General features: G+C 43.1%; 1 long non-coding RNA gene across 1 annotated transcript; it reads right to left on the bottom strand.

Annotated features, from left to right (window-relative positions):
• Positions 1 to 633: 633 nt before the first annotated feature.
• Positions 634 to 4868, bottom strand: LOC123329161. Its single transcript, XR_006544369.2, has 3 exons — positions 4680 to 4868; positions 2857 to 2961; positions 634 to 1993 (listed from the first exon to the last, which is right to left on the bottom strand). It is a non-coding gene; the product is annotated as an uncharacterized LOC123329161 (long non-coding RNA).
• Positions 4869 to 5581: the final 713 nt, after the last annotated feature.

Here is a 5581-nt window from a genome sequence, read left to right as displayed (position 1 = left end):
AACCCACCCTCCCTCTGCCCTGCCTAATTCCCGATCCACAGAGTACGTGAGCATAATAAAATAGTCGTTTTAAGACCCCTAAGTTTTAGGGTAGTTTTTAATGCAGCAAAACATAACTGAAATGGTTGCTGATCGTTATGGCTTGGAATTAGACCCTTAAATTGTTTGAGCCAAACAGAGCCAGACAGTGTCCACCTCGCAGGTATGTGATGTTGAACCTCCCAGCAGGCAGTAGGTTCTTAGTAAATCATGGTTTCCTGCCATTCCAGAAGGCCCTTCCCATGTCTCTTGGCCTGTTCTTTGGAGAACAGGGACCTTTACTGCAAAGTCAATAGGGAAGTTTTACATGGGCTCCACTGCCTGTTTCTAATTAAAATCATAAAACCCCTCTGTTAGCACCTTAATAACTTCTGCTAGGCTGAAGGCAAGTTTCATAAATAGAATTCTTAAAGGAAATTTGAAGCTACTTCTATAAAATAAAGAATCAGCCCCCAGGGCCTAAGTGCAGTTAACTGAAAAAAAAAATATTTCCCCTGTTCCTAGGGCAGTAGCTCTCAAAGTGTATTGGAATCTTAGCTTGCCAAAAATGCAGATTTCTGGGCCCCAACATGAAGTAAATACTTTTGTGTGACCTGGAAATCCTGATTTTTAAACAAGCACCTCCATTCCATTGAATTTTTTAAAAATAGCTTTATTGAGATACAATTCATATATCATACAATTCACCCATTTAAATTGTACAATTCAATGATTTTTAGTATATCCGTAGAGTTGGGCAATCATCAGCATAATCAACTTTGGAACATTTTCATCACTTCAAAAAGAAATCCTATACACATTATCAGTTATCTCCCCATCCCTCCCTACTCTCCTTGCCCTAAGCAACCACTAATTTACTTTTATCTCTGTAGATTTGTCTATTCTGGACATCTCATATAAATGGAATCATATAATAGGCAGTCTTTTGAATGCCTTCTTTCACTGAGTATAACGTTTTCAAGGTTTAGCTGTCTCATAGTATTATCAGTACTTCATTACTTTTTACTGAATGATATTCTCTTTTATGACTCTATCACAATTTATTCATTCATCAGTTGACAGACATCTGGATTGTTTCTACTTCTTAGTTATTATGAATAATGTTTCTCCAAACATTCATGTACAGATTCTTACATGGATATATGTTTTCATTTCTCTTTTCATTTTTCTTGAGTATATATTTTCCCAGATTGGAATTGCTGAGTTATATTGTAACTCTGTGGCCAATCCTTTGAAGAACAACCAGACTGTTTTACAGAGTGGCTGAGCCACTTCACAGTGGTCCCCACCACGTACAAGAGTTCTAGTTTCTCCACATCATTGCCAGTACTTAGTATTATATGCCTTTTTTGAGTATAGCCATCCTGGTGGGTGTGAAGTGGTAGCTCATTGTGTTTTGATTTGCATTTCCTTAATGGCTAATGAGAGCATTTTTCACCTGCTTATTGGCCATTTTCCTATCTTTTTACGAGAAATATTTATTTAGATACTTTGATCTCCCCCTTTTAAACTGTGGTAAGAACACTTTATATGCGATCTGCTCTCTTAACACAATTTTGAATATACAGTATTGTCATCTACGCGCACGTGGTTGTACAGCAGATCTATAGAAGGTATTCATCTTGCCTGACCGAAACTCTCTGTTCATTGACTTGGAACTCTTTCTTTCTCCCTTACCCCAGCTGCTGGCAACCACCATTCTACTCTGCTTCAGTTTGTCTATTTTTAGATTCTTCATATAAATAGAATCTTACAATATTTGTCTTCTGTAATTAGCTTATTTCACTGAGCATAGTGTCCTCCAAGTTCTTGCATGTTGTTGGATATAGGAGGCTTTCCTTTTTTAAAAAGCTGAGTAACGTTCCTTTGGGTCTGCATACCACATCTTCTTCATTCATTCATCAGTGGACATATAGGCTGCTTCCACATCTTTGCCATTGCCAATAATGCTGCACTGTAGATGAGAATGCAAATAAGGCACAAGTTAATGGGATGATATCCCATGTCCATGGATCAGAAGACTTAATATTGTTAAAATGTCCATACTATTCAAGGGATCTACTGATTCAATGCAGATCCTATTAAAATCCTATTGGAATATTTTTTCAGACATAGGAAAAATACTCCTAAAATTCATATAGAACCATAAAGGATCCTGAGTAGCCAAATCAATCTTGAGAAAGAAGTACAAAGCTGGAGGCCTCACACTTTCTGATATTAAATTACATTGCAAAACAACAGTGATGAAGACAATGTGGTACAGATATAAAAACAGACATATGAGCAACGGAAAAGAATCGGGATCCCAGACATACACCCATGCATATATGATCAGCTGTATATATGGACCTTTGATAAGAGTGCCAGGAATTCACAATGGAGAAAGGATAATCTCTTCAACAAATGATGTTGGGAAAACTGGATATCCACATGCAAACGAATGAAGTTGGATACTTATACACAAGAATCAATTCAAGGTGGATTAAAGACAAATATGAGGCTTAAAACCATAAAACTCATAGAAGAAAACATAGGGAAACATCTTCATGATATTGGTCTTGGCAGTGATTTCTTGAATATGAAACCAGAACTACAGGTAACAAGAGCAAAGCTAGGGAAATGTGACTACATAAAATTAAAGAGCTGCCCAATAATGCAAACAATAGACTGAAAGGCAAAAGTATTTTCAGACTGTATCAGATAAGGCATTAATATACAAAGTATATAAGGATTTCTTACAACTCAATAGTGAAAAACCCAAATAACGAAATTTAAACATGGACAAAGAACTTGAATGGGCATTCAAATAAGACATACCAATGGCCCACAGGTATGTGAAAAGATGCTCAACGTAACTAATCATCAGGGAAATGCAAGTCAAAACCACAGTCGGACATCATCTCACACCTATCAGGATGGCGGCTGTTTAAAAAAAAAAAAAGCAAAGGTAACACGTTGTACACAGGAATGTAATCGGTGCAGCCATTATGCAAAGCGTATGGAGATTCCTCAAAAAAATTAAAAATAGAACTACCATATAATCCAGCAACCCCACTCCTGGTTATATATCCAAAAGAATTAAAAGCAGAATCTCAAAGAGAGATTGACGTCCTATCACATGGAGACTCTGTATTCTAGGTTTCAGAGCTCAAGGACCCTCTAGGGAAGGGAGGGTGCTCCAAGGGGGATGGAGAGTGCTGTCCCTCCGGGAGCTGATGCAGAGGTCCGGGTGATGCTCCCAGTGTGGTGCTCCCTCCAGTTCATCATTGTAACTCAGGTGCCTCCATGTCCCTCCACCAGCCTGTGGATGGGCAGCTCATGACACCTCTGCCCACAGAAGAGCTCTGAGCCCCCGTCTGCACACTGAGCAGGCATTCTGCCTATTCCTAGGACTCCTCTTGATTTGAGAACTCCAGGGGCACTTGCATACACAGCCTGAGTATTTCCACTACTGCCCATCTGTGGGTCTCAGTCACATCCCTTTGTTGTTGGTGAATTTAGCAACTGTTCTCTGAGTAGAAGGGTGTCGCCCCTTTCCTATCTCTTGAGGATGTAGCTTCGTGCATACAAGCGGAGCTGCTACCTGGGATCATTCTGCTTGTCTTGGGCCCTTGACCTCTTCCAAAGGGTGGATACATTTACCAGTGATTCCTATTTTAAATCCAGGCACTGTTCTGTGCACTTGATGTGAATACCTCTGTTTTCATGGAAGCTGGCTGAGGCTCAGAAAGGTTAAGTACCTTGCCCAAGGTCACTGAGCTTTTGAGGGGGCAGAGACTGGTTTTGAACTCAGGAAGTCCAGCTCTGAGTCGGCTCTCAAGCACCCTCTCCCTCTGAGTGTTGAGCCTGACACGCTGTGAGCTGGAATGCCTCCCCAGTCCGACCATGTGATCCCAGGGACATTTGCCTCACCAGACTCTTTTCTGTATCTCCAGCACTTCCAACAGTGCCTGACACACTGCAGCCCAGCAGATGTTCCTAGTGAAGGAGTGTGCCTGTCCTAAGGTGTGAGTCATAGCAGAGCTTTTATTCCTTGTGAAAATTTTCGGTGTAGCCCTGACTGGACCAGGAGGAGAGCTGCTCCTGTCTTTAGTCACAGAGGGGGGTGAGGGGCGGAGAAGTTCCTGCCCATCCAGGGGAGGAAGAGCTGTGCCTCTGACTGAGTCACTGTGCCCCCCGAGAGGGACCCGCTGCCTGTTTTTGACAAGTCAAAAGCAGGGCTGGGAATTATGGGTGATCCAAAAACACAAATTTATGAAAATAGCACTCCCTGTGGAGAAACACTGGCTCAACTAGGAAGAGAAAAGCGGCACTGATGCTCCCTGCTGAGAACTAAATGGGAGAAAGAGAGCTCCTGTGGCTGCTGTAAATGCCTTCCATGGGAGAGGCCCGGAGATCATCTCCAGGATGCTGTGAGGGGCACTGATCCTATCTCAGCTCCATCACCAAGACCAGTGGACAGGCTTGGGCACATAGTCTGATCCTGGCTTGTCACTCACTCTGGCCAGAGTATCAAAAGTGAGCACAGCCTGGATTCTTCCCCAACACCTACAGACAGCAGAGGGTGTCAGCTGATTCATTCCAGTGGTCTGTACTGGGGGTCACAGTCCTGTTACTGAACCAAACCTGGGTTTTCTCACCTGTGTGCAGTAAAGCCAGTGGCACCTGACATCTGTTGATGGTGCTGAAGGGAAGTGGAGCATTGATTGTAAGGAGTCCAGGCAGCTAGTGCTCAGAAGGCCTGACTTCTCCAGTGGCTTTCGGGGAAAGGTTTTTAAAGACAGGATGAGGGAGGGGGTTCAGGGTGCAGGATCAGCTCATGGATGTTCTTCTGATTGGTTGTGGGGAGGTAATCAGGAGTTAGCATCATCTACCTTCTGTTTCCAACTGGCCTGGGGTCTGTGGGCTTGTGGGTGGCATGCAGTTAACTCCTTCCACCTGGTGGGGGTTTCAGCAGCTCAATGGATATGGCTCAGAACATAGATAATAGCCCTTGAGGAGCAGCTTAAGGTCCTTGACTTTGTTTAATGGCTAAACTATTATTATTTTGTCTCGCTTGACTATTTTCCTTTATTTTTGCATTTTCTCACTTCTCTGATTAAATTTTTTCTTTGGCACTCAGGGAAGTGCTTATTAGGAAGTTACAGTTTTTCGATAAATAAGAGGCAGGTGGGAGACTTGGGGGCGGGTCTGCCCCTGGAAGACCCTGTAGGATCCTGCTCAGTTACAGTCCTGCTGTCTCAGATGAGTTTCCGTGTAAGTAGACTCTCAGACAAGAAATGCATGCAGTAGTTTTTTTGGGTAGTGGGTCTGCAGGGCATTAGGGAAGTGAGACAGGGAAGGAAAAGCATGATGAGAATTCGATCCCATCGTGCTTTGAGGGATCCAGTCTTCAGCAGCCATGGTCTGAGCCTCCTTTCGGGGGTTATTATGACAATAGGCAGGTCCCCTCAGTGAAGGTGGCTTGAGGAGCAAGGGATGGGCTGACACCCGCAGTCAGATGTGGAATGGCTGGAACCCTGCTACTGATGTGGGGGAGAGG

Source organism: Bubalus bubalis, chromosome 14 (genome assembly GCF_019923935.1).
Source record: "Bubalus bubalis isolate 160015118507 breed Murrah chromosome 14, NDDB_SH_1, whole genome shotgun sequence".
NCBI lineage: Eukaryota > Metazoa > Chordata > Mammalia > Artiodactyla > Bovidae > Bubalus > Bubalus bubalis.
The sequence above is the reverse complement of the archived record's forward strand: the minus strand, read 5'-3'. Positions and strand labels throughout refer to the sequence as shown.